This window comes from Centrocercus urophasianus, unplaced genomic scaffold (assembly GCF_019232065.1).
Source record: "Centrocercus urophasianus isolate 14NV4802_14NV808 unplaced genomic scaffold, USGS_Curo_1.0 seq_40, whole genome shotgun sequence".
NCBI classification, from domain to species: domain Eukaryota; kingdom Metazoa; phylum Chordata; class Aves; order Galliformes; family Phasianidae; genus Centrocercus; species Centrocercus urophasianus.
The window spans coordinates 535,799-546,998 of record NW_024884978.1 but is presented as its reverse complement, the minus strand read 5'-3'; the positions used below and the strand labels follow the sequence as shown (position 1 = coordinate 546,998).

The 11,200-nt window shown below is 54.3% G+C and overlaps 1 protein-coding gene and 1 long non-coding RNA gene across 2 annotated transcripts in view; one reads left to right on the top strand and one right to left on the bottom strand.

Annotated features, from left to right (window-relative positions):
* Positions 1-11,200, bottom strand: part of LOC122167900 — a 32,219-nt gene that overhangs the window by 7,123 nt on the left and 13,896 nt on the right. The window lies entirely within an intron of this gene.
* Positions 2,860-3,544, top strand: LOC122168070. The gene is made up of 2 exons (XR_006171154.1): positions 2,860-3,100; positions 3,251-3,544. It is a non-coding gene; the product is annotated as an uncharacterized LOC122168070 (long non-coding RNA).

The following is an 11,200-nucleotide window of genomic DNA, read 5'->3' as shown; positions in this document are numbered from 1 at the left end:
TGGGATGGGATGGGATGGGATGAATGGGATGGGATGGGATGGGATGGGATGGGATGGATGGGATGGATGGGATGGGATGGGATGGGATGGGATGGGATGGGATGGGATGGGATGGGATGGGATGGATGGGATGGATGGGATGGGATGGGATGGATGGGTGGGAAGGATGGGTGGGATGGATATGGGTGAAGATGGATGGGATGGGACAAGATGGAATGCATGTGCCATGCAAGAGCTTCTCAAGGCCGTGCAGTGCAGGACAGGGTTGAGCAGCTGCAGCGTGAGCCGTGACGGGGGATATTAAAGCCTTTATTACAGGGTGACACTCGCTAATTGCAGAGCTCCTTTCAGGCAGCCAGCAGCGGATGAGCTCGGGCGACAGCACCCAATTATTGCAGCTCAGCAGGGGAAAAGGGAAAGAAAGGAAGAAAAGAAAGCGCAATTATCGGGACCTCGTCTGTGGCGCGGCACAGGGCTGCAATTTCAAACCAGGCTGAGTTTGCCCGGCCCTGCTCTCACTCCCAGTCCTGAGCACATGACAGCTCACATTTATTTTTCAATGGGCAGCCACCCATCTCTGACCTTCAGCTCCAGCCCTGGCTCCTTGTGCCCATACAGCACCGCATCCACACCCAGCACCGAGCTGAGAGCTCTTTCCTGCAGGAAAACGCTGATTTCCAAGGGCTGCAGATGCCATTTCCCTGTTCTCCCCCACTCGAGCACAGATTACATCCCAGAGCATCCCCTGCCCCTGCTCAGCCCCCATTGATTTTTGAAACCCAGATGCTGCTGGGGGGCTGCGCTGCTTTTTCCCCTCCGCCTCACCCTCTCCTACCTTTCCCTCCCCGAGTTGCTCCCGGCCCTGAAATCTCAGCCTCGAATATTAAAAAAGGTCAGGCTTCAGCTCTGGTGAAGTAGCAGAAATCAGGGCAGCATGAACAGCAGCAGCGCAGCAGTGAGCGGGGTGAGAGGATATGGGGGTCCCAGTGCTGTGCCCCCGGCACTTCTCACCCCAACAACATTTGTGCTGTTCCCCACCACCTCTGGCTCAGTCACGGACAAATTTAACGATGCCTTTGAGAAATGATAGCGCATGCTGTTTTAATGGGGCTGTCTGGGAGCAGGGTGGGTTGATGCTTTTTGGGATGGGAGACGGGGATGTGTGTGGATGGTGGTGACCCCACAGCACTTCCCTGCCCCAAGGAACTGCCTGATGGTGCCCAGATCCCCTCCAGATGGCCAGGGTGAAATGGCAAAGAGTAAAGTAAGGGGACAAGGTGGGGGGTGGCTCAGGGGACAGCATGGTGACACAGCCCAGCAGGAGAGCAGCCATTTCCATCGATCCCAAAAGCATTTTGCAGCATCATCCCCTCCAATGAACCGACTTCGCCCAGCAGATCCAGCTGCACCCAGGGGCAGAAACACCACTGAGACCATTTTGGGGCCACGCTGGAGCGGGGGATGTTCTCGGAGAGCTGAAGATTACCTGCAATGCCTTAATTACTTCTTTCAGTAGAAAAATCAAGGGCATGAAAACGCCCTGCTGAGTTTTGTCGCTTCCATCTCTGCTTTCTGTGTGTGCTATTTTATTATTTTTTTTTTAATTCTTTGAAATAATATCACAGAGCTCTCCTGCTCCCCACCGCCTGCTTGGTGACTCCTTGGAGGCCACCACTGGCAGCTCCCCCCGTTCTGATGTAATGAGAAAGGTATGCATTGAGCCAAGGGGGGGCAGATGGGGGTCCTGGGCCACTCCAGGGCTCTGCAGTGGGGTTGACGTGGAGCTTGGCTCCCTGAGCCTTGGCTAAGGCTTATTCTAATCAAAGCTAATCAACTGCAATTACCTAATCAGCTATCCCAATTAGTTATCTGTCTCAGCCCTGCCTTCCCCATGCCCCCTGTGCGGCTTCTTCATGGCTCATCCCCAGGTGCCACCACTTCCCTGAGCAGTGCCATCAGGAGGTGACCTCAGCATCCTGATATTCCTATGGAGAAGGACTGTCACCTCCCCGTGCAGCCACCATGGTGCTCAGGGGGCACTGAGGGGGGACACGAGCCAGGGTGCATGGGGAGAGGTCCAGGCACAGAGCTGAGCTGTGGGGACAAGGCCAGCCTGGGTAGTTGGACACGCTGCAAGAAAAATTAGGCCAAAGCAGTGCCCGGCTCTTCTTCTCCCTCCGAGTGATCATCGGCCTTATTAAAAAACAACTAATTATTATTCTGGCTCATTAGCAATTATAAATCTGCAGCTCCGGTACTTCATTAAAAAAAATGACAAGTTAGCACTTAATTACTCTCCCCCAGCAATGGAAGCATTAACCCTCTGTACCCCACACCAGTACCCACAGCCACACCAGTACCCACACCAGCACCGTACTGGGATGCTGCTGCAGCACAGCACTGCGCCCCCAGGCACGGGGCACCAGCAGCAGCGGGCAGCCCACGCTCCCAGCATGTATGAAGTGTTCACAGTGGGCAGAAATGTGCCCCTGCCCATGGGCAGAGCTGGCCCTGGGGTGCCTGAGGCTGCCCATGCTGGAGCTTTGCACACCGCAGCCAACGGTGGGAAAAAATTACAGCTGCGCAACGAGCTCTCCCAAATTATATCACCTCCTCTGACAGCATAATTGCTCCTTTTCACCGAGATTTAATACGGAGCTCACATCCTTAAGCAGTTGTGTGTTATTTTCAGGGCTCCCGGTGGCGCAGGTAGCGCGGGAGCAGCAGCGGGAGGTGCGGTGCCAGGGGGGCACGTCCTCTGTTTCGGGGTGGGAGATGGGGGATCGGCACCGTGCACTGGTGCCAGGGGAGCGAGCACATGGCTGCAGTGTCCATGGGGCAGAGAGAGGGGCGCTCCTGGTCTGGGTGTCATCAGTGCCTGCTGCACATCAGCAGCCCCCAGCCCTGCACCCCCCTGCAGCGTGCCTCGTTCTTGTTCTCCATGCACTCTAATGGCTGTATCAATATTATCTCTCCTGCAACTTGCCCTGTGACAGAGATATTAATGACACAGCACAACGCCAGGGAAGGACACGCAGGGCTTCCGGCAGCAGAACCGGCAGCATCGCCTCGCTCAGCACCACAGGACCTAACACTGGAGGTAGCATGAGGACATCTGTGGGGTCACAGCATGAATCCAAGCCCCACAGATTCAGCTGTCCCCAGCAAGACAGAGCGTGCATCATGCAGTGTTCCAGCTTTGCGTCGGAGCTCTGCATGCACAAAATATCTCCCTGTGACTTCCATCCAGGCTCGCATCTGGCAGCCAGAGCAAGAAACAATTCCAGTCTACAGGCGCCCAGCAGAGATGCTCACCCACACTGCCACTGCCACCCCCATCCATCGCCATCCCAGACAGACCTCGCTGTCTCTGCAGAGCCCCATTGCTACACTGGGAGCGGGTGGGCAGCACCACCAGCAAAGGGACCCTGCACCCTCCCAGCACCCCAAGGATCCCACTGGCTCCTCATGCACTGAGCCTGAGCCAGACGACCATGGTGAGGAGAAGCATGTCCTGCTTGGAAAATAAACCATCATTAAAACATTTTAGGATTACAGTCAAGCGCCATCAAGTTGTTCAGGAGGCAAGGAGCATGAAAAGAGGCCTCAGCAAGAGGCTTTCTGACAGCAAGCCCCATTCAAGAGCACAGATTTGCAGTGTTTAGGAGCGTGCTGTGCTGCTCACTGCCCTGCAAAGCTCTTGTACCACCACTGGTGCACGTGGCCAAAGGGATAGCACGGGGCTTTGGGGCCCAAGCCCAAGGCTGTGGGAATTGCCCTGAAGTGCATCACTGGGGGCTGTGCCAGCTGTGCTCAGGAAACCATCCAAGGAGTCAGGATCATATGTCTGTAAATGTATGATTTGTTATTTCTCTTGCCCTTCTCCATTATTCAGTATGGAAATCACTGCTGTCCTGTCGCCAGCTCCTCCGAGTGCTCTGGCATGCAAACAGCACTGTGGGGTTTTGCCTTGGTCCTGGTGCGCAGAGGAGTGGGAGCAGCAGGAGGAAGCTGGGGGGCACACAGGGCTCCCCAGAGGTGAGGGGCGAAGGCATCATTTCATTAAAGCCACGTACTCGTCTGGTGCAGCCAGAACTTATGTATATTGCATCACTATTTCTCACAGGGCTGTGCCTGTGGGCTGAACTTGGCTATACAAAGGTCTTTTAGCTAAATTAAAGTGCAGCTCTGCATCTCATGCCCTTCTACCAGGTCTGACACCCGGTAGATTCACTTGTGGGGTTTCCCCCCATTGGGGTAAGCAGGGCAACCCATCTCACAACCCTGCATGGCGGCGACGCTGAAGTTTTACTCTGCAAAGCCCTGCTGAGCACAGCCCCGACCCTCCCCCTGCGACGGCGCTTATCTGCAAAGCAAGGGATGCACATCAGGATGTTAAGCAAATAGCTGTCATGTAATGGATGGGGCACCCACGGAAACGAACACTTACAAATAGCTGTAGCATTTACCTAAATGTCACGCTGATTGCTCACTGCTCTGCACAGGAGCAGCATCCTGGCGCTTGGCTTTTCGGGGTGCACACGCCGTGCAGCCTCCAGAGCTGTGGGCCACAGGAGCAAATAGCACCGAACCAGGCAACATTCCCTCTTCTGTCATTTCTGTTCCCTTTCACATTTCTTTAGGTGAGGAGGTTGCCAAGAACCTGGCCTGGCCTTAGCATCGTCATTTATTCAGATTTATGTAAATGCATTCCTCTGATTAGTTCATTCATTTAGTGTAATCCAGCAGCTTCCCCATTTTGCACAGGTTTCATCCCATTTGCTTCCCTTCCAGCTCTGCCAGGAATCTCTGTTTTTCTGCTGGGCTGGGCACACTTCTGCAGGGCTGGGGCCGGGCACCACGTCAGCCACAGCAGCACAGGGCAGCACAGGGCAGCACAGGGCAGCAAGGGCATCACATCCTCTGCCTGGATGCTCACATTTGTACCCATAGCACCAGCGTCCGGTGATGCGCTATCTGGGCACGGCCAGCTCTCACCATGGAGCTGTGTGGGCAATACCCATCCCAGCTCCTCACCCCTTCTCGACCCACCTTAGCCCTATCCAAAGCCTCAGTGACATCGTGTGCTCCTGGCAGCCACAAATCAGTAGCAGGGCTGCACACAACTCTTGCAGCGGCGGCAGCGGGGCTCTGTGTCACCGCTGACAGCGGCACTAAATCTCTCACGGGTGTGATGCCGTGTCAGTTTTTCCTCGGGCAGAATGAGCTGAAGGCATAGTTGGGTCCCTGCCTGCACCCAGCTGTGGTCTGCAAGATTTGGGATGTGGGGATGGAGGTGGAATGGGGACAGCAGGAGTCACCCCATGGAAATGGGGACAAGCACATCCCTCGGCCGTCCGTGAACCCTCTCCACCTCTGCCTGCCCGACATTCCTACAAGTCATCAGCTGCTAATTGCTCCAGTTAAATTATGCATCAGCTTCTTAAAGAGCCATTTAAGCTCTGAGCCAGATGTGCTTTTTTTTTGTCAGCTCCACCTTGGGCAGTTACATTCATCTCGGGCCGATCAGATGGGTGACATCTCCAGCAGTTACTGAGAGATGGGAAGCAGTTCTGTCCCAGCACGCAGCCGACACACCTGCTCCTGCACTTGTACCAAAGGATGCTCCCGAATTTGCTGCTGATTGCAACGAGGGCTCTATAGAAGCACAGAGACAGGATCCACTCCCAGAAGCCTGGGGACGGGTGGGGAAGGGGCTGTGATCCTCAGAGCCCAGTACAGCTCCAGCACTCCCAGCCCCACACCGCTGCCATCCCCTGCCCCCACCTGTCCCCATCCCCTGCCCTCCCCAGTCAGAATCCAGAGGAGACACTTTAGTCTCAATCAATTAGAAACAAAGTAGTTCTAATGGCAGGGCAATAAAAGAACACTTTAATTTTAGAGCTAATTAAATATCAACAATTGCAATGCAGCAACAGACAGTTAACCTGGAGTAACCCATTATTTATAAGGAGTAGAACGCATTGACTCGGGGTATGAAGTGAGTTGTAGTCATTTTAATATCAGCTGTCACCGTCTAACTGTTCTCTTTTGTCTCACTCCAGCACAATCATCTCGCCTGCTTCCTCCGGGACCATTACCACTCCTGAGCTCAGCAGAAGATTAATTAAGCTGAGGTCCCAGCAGAGGCTGATGCGTGCTCCTGGCCGGGCTGGGTGAGCGGGGTGACACCAGGGCACGGCGGGGACGATGCCTCCAGCCCAGGACTCAGTTCTAATTGCAACGCCTTGGGTGTGAGATGCTCGTTAGAAGCTGTGAATTATTAATGGCGATTATTGGTAGTTCTGCTGGGGGACCCCAAACCTGCACAAATCCTTCTGCTCTTCACGGTGCTGTGAGCCCCAGCCCCACGCGCCGGTGAGATGGGGGATTTGGGAGCCTGGCAGCCCCAAACAGCGCCATGATGTGCTCAGGGTGGGGGGTCAAGCATCGGTGTGGGCTCTGTGCCCCTCCCTGTGCTGGAAGCCAGATTTGGGGCCTGCTTGGACCCAGTGCAGCTGCTCTTCCACCTGCAGAAGCATTGGGGTGGGCACACGTATCCCAGCTGCTCCTGGGCTCCATCCAGGGAGGTGCCTGGCTACAGCCACAGCACCGGCACCCTGATGACCGGCAGCAGCTGCTGCTGCATTTAATAAGATCTGCTGATGGTCAGATTGGAGCTAGCAGAATTATTCCTGTAGTAAAGCGAGAGGTTGACTTTCCCCCTCCGTTATTCGCACTGTCAGGCTCAGCTCCAGCCGCCGGCCCCACTATTTCCCTGCTGAGTGCAATGAGGCTGCAAATGGGGTCTGTCCAAAGAGCACCATAGCCAGCATGGCCCCAGGACCACGAGCCATGTGGAGCACAAGCCATGAGCTGCACGAGCCAAAGGGACCACGAGCCGTGAGCAATATGAGCCACGAGCCATGGGAGAAGGGAGGAGAATTCGGGGCAGGAGCGAGGCGCGCCTTGGAACGAACCCAACGTGTTTCACTCCACGAGAAGAAAATGTTTTGACTTCCATGCTGGGCTTTTGTTACCGTTTTGATATATTGGCTGTAAAAGAAAAATGCCATTGTGTGACAGAAAGTCAGAAATTTTTCTTTGGGAAATGTCAACGCAGAACAATTCCAGATTGAAATGTCTCAGCAGCCAACGGCTGACGGCAAATCCTCGCCCTGTGGTTGCGCCTCCCAGATGCGTCACCTGTGTCCCTGCACCGACAGCCCACGGGGACGGCCCTCTGTGGGTCCCCAAAATGTTGTGGGTGGCACAGCAGGGCTGCGTTGGCAGCACTGTGCACCCTTGGGTGGCACTACAGGACCGGAGTCAACATCGCAGCCAACGTCCCACATCCCATCGCTCCACTGCCCCATGGCTCCTTCCAAAGATCAATGGGGCCAGCAAGGGGCCTGGGGGTGCATTCCCCACCCCACACACCCTGAGGCCGTTGGGATGTGGGGTGGCAGCATTTCAGTGCTCACACACCGTAGTCCCAGGGAGGAGCAGCGGGGCCATCGGCTGCAGCGTTTCCATGGGAGCGCTCCCTCATAGCCCAGAACAGCGCAGCCCTTCCCACCTGCTGGAGCAGAAGGGGCTGCTCCGGATGGGAAGTTACGTGGGATTTCGTTGTTGTTATTATTATTGTTGTTACTATTTAATTCTCAAGGTCGTGGGATTTACGGCCCGGGCTTACTTATTATCAGACACAGCCAAACAGAAATGATAGATTTCTGTGCCAGCTTTACAGCAGCTCTCGGTGGCTATTAAGGTTGCTAAAAGCGTTTTCCATTCCAAAAAAAAAAAAAAGAGAGAGAGAGAGAGCAAAGAAAGAACGAAGGGAAGAAAAAGAGCAAAAGGAGAAATGCAATAGGATCCAGGCTGGTGATGGATTGCAGGAAATAATCCACCCTGGCAGCACAGGACTGCATAACCTTGATGTCAGCGGCTATTTTTCTCTGCTCTATGGCTCAATACCCGTAGAGGAGGGGTGACCCCACTGCACCTCCAGAAAACTGCCCAAATTTGGGGCTCTCTCTCATTTTCACATCCTGGGCGAGTGGAAAGTGGCTTCCCGATGTGCCCCATGCTTTGGGTGCTCGTTGCCACCCACTGGGACGTGGTGGGTGGTGTGGCCATGTCCCCAGGCACGTCCCCACCCCACGCACCCCCCCTCCTTCCCTCCAACGTCACCATTCAATCTCTTTTTGTCATCTCCCTTTCCCCCCCCCCAGCTCCGTGCCGCGCTCTCCTCCCCGCACCTCTGCCATTTTTATCTAACACTGGCCGTTAAAATTGGTTTTAAATTAAAAAAAAAAAAAAAAAGAAAGAAAGAAAGAAAGAAAAAAAAGCCTTCTCTGCCTGCAGATGAAATCAATTGCTTTGGCAGGTCGCCCGCGGACACCTCGGAGCAGCACTTCCCATCTGCAGGGCTGTGCGCGGATATTTCCCTTTCTTCTCCTGCCTCTCCCCCATCCCTCCTCCTCTACCCCGGCTGTCTTTTGGTTTTTTTTTCCTTCAGTCTTTGCGATTTCACTTTGATGTCGTCGCGATTTCTGCTTTCTTGGCAATCCCCCCTATGTGTGCGCAGGGAGGGGAGAGGTTTTTTGGGGTCTGTGCACGTGGCTGTGCCCCATGAACGGGTGGCAGCTTGGCATGGGGCTGGGGATGGAGAACTCCACGGGCCCCCCCAGCACTGTGGATCTCTGTCGTGTCCCTTTCTGCCCTGTGCTGGGAGACAAGGGATTGCAGCTCAGTGCACCCCAAGGTGCAGCATGAGGGCCACCAGCGCCGGCCCCACTGCTCCCCAGGAGTTTGACACTGCACTTTGTGAAGGCTGCGAGGAAAACATCAGTGACATTCATCACCAAACCCTTGGTATTCTGCAGGAGGCTTCAGCCCTGCAAGGGAAAAGGAAAAAAAAAAAAAAAAAAGATGCTTTCTTTCTCATGCTTTCATTCTACTTTGAGGTTAATAGAAGGCTAATTTGAAAGCACTCCGTTAATGAGAAAGCTAAAAATACTCCTCCTTCCTTTGGAGGCACGGACCCTTCCTTTGGAGCGGTGTCTGGGAGGCATTGGCTGCAGAGCTGCTCCTCGGGGGCAGCCGCAGACGCGGGGACGTGGTGACCTCTCCTTGCCCTCTGCTCACTGCAGTGCTATGGATGTGGTTTGGTGGCCTCCCGATGTCCCAACAAGGCCGGGTCATGCCAGGACAGTGCCATGTGGCCATGGTGGTTTGGGGCTGGGTCCTGGCATGGGGACGTGCTCTCTCCCATCTGCCCCCAATGCCCGGAGCAACGCATCCAACCTGATCTCAGTGTAAGGGGTGAATTGTGGAAAGACAAAGTATTTATTTACTTTTATGCCAGAGCCTCCCCAGAGCTTGCAACAGACTTCTACTTAAAAGTGTAATAAACAGAGATGTAATTAGTCTATAAAATTTGGACTCGGAGGCTCATTACTCCCAGAATGTTTAGCCTGTGCGTATTGTGTCACTGGGCAGTGTCACTCACAGCCCTGTGCTGGCATGAGCACAGCAGCACTGAGCCAAGAGCAGCCCCCAGGGCAGCCCCCAGCCCCACCGCCCTTCGTTCCATCCCCTCTTCCTCCCCACCCTCCTCCTCCTCCTCCCTGCAATGGCTCTGATCCAGCTGTCTTGCAGGGGAGGTGCCCAGGTTGGTGCACAGTTTGCACACATCAGAGCTGTCACCTGCCCCCAGTCACCCATCACCCGCCACCCATTGCTGCATGGAGCTGATGGGCACTGTGCCATCCCTCCCTTTGCAGAGAACAGACCACAATTCTTTCTCAAAACACAACACACATCCCCAAACGGGCACGGAGAGCTCGGGGACCCCATGGCACAGGGCTGAGGTCGACACCAACCAATCCAAGAGCTGCTCATGGAGGGGCAGCCATCAGCCATCTGAAAAGCAGCTTCCTGCCCACACCAGGCATTGATATTTCACTGCACTGGGAGCTGGAGGAGCCTTGGGGCCACAGCTGGTTATCTCTGGGCTTTCTGCAGCACCATGGGGAGATGCAGGGAGGTGCCCAGCTCTGCAGCAGGAGCATCTGCACCGGCTGTTGTTCCCAGCACTCATCCTCCCAAAGGTGCCCCAGAGATGTCAAAGCACTTCTAGCAAAACAGAGTTCAGAGGCCACCTCTAAACTGGAACAAACGAGGAGTCTTTAATTCCCTTTAGACAGAGCCGCATTAAAGACTTTTTGTTCTGCTGCTGAAGAAGCACAGCCCAGCTCCCTCACCTCTCTCCTGCTCTGCTCCCTGCAATCGCCCTTTGAGGAGGTCCGGGAGCGTTTAACCTCCATTTCCCTGCACAATTAAGGAGCTTGATTTGGGCACATGGTGAGATGCTGGGGGGGGCACCGAGGGCAGCACACCGACACCGTTGTGTTGGCTCCCAGCATCTCCCAGCTCCTATGGATGCTTTAATTTTCCTTGGGGTTGGGGGGAAAGAAGAAAAACGCCAGATAATTGTAGTGGAATGGGATGATAAGTAATGTTTGGTATCCTTTTTACAACCATTCCCCAGGGGCCCATTATGGTAATTTTTCTTCTATAACTGGCAAATTGTATAACAAGTCAGATGATAAACTAGCAAGCCAGGCAGAAATTTGCATTTTAATACAACTGTCTAAATCATTTCCACACGTAGGGCCGGACAGGACACCTCCACCATCTCTGCTGCTTGGGATGGCCAGCAGGGATGGGGCTCGGGGTCCCCTCCCCACCTCATAGGTGAGCCATGCCTCTCCTTCTCTATTTCCCAGCCATGAACCCCAGTGGGAGGCAGAGTCAGGTCCCTGCAGCCCACCAGCATCAATCCTGAGCAGGGTATCCGTAATGGCTGAGTGAGATAAAGGCAAACACAGGGGGTCCCACAGGTCCTGGGGTCCCAGAGCCTCTCGTGTGCATGGAGCCAAGAGTGTGTCCGTGGGATGGGATGGGGGGATTCAGCAGCCCCAGTCCTCTCACCCACTTTGTGTCTCAAAGAGCTGTTAGCAACCATTCAATTGAAAGCTGATAGTGAAATGCCAGCCTCCCCTGACAGGTTTATAAATAGCTGCTTTGAGCCCAATTTGAAGTTTTGATTAAAAAGAACTGAGGAAAAAAGAAGAAGAAGAAGAAGAAGAAGAAGAAGAAGAAGAAGAAGAAGAAGAAGAAGAAGAAGAAGAAG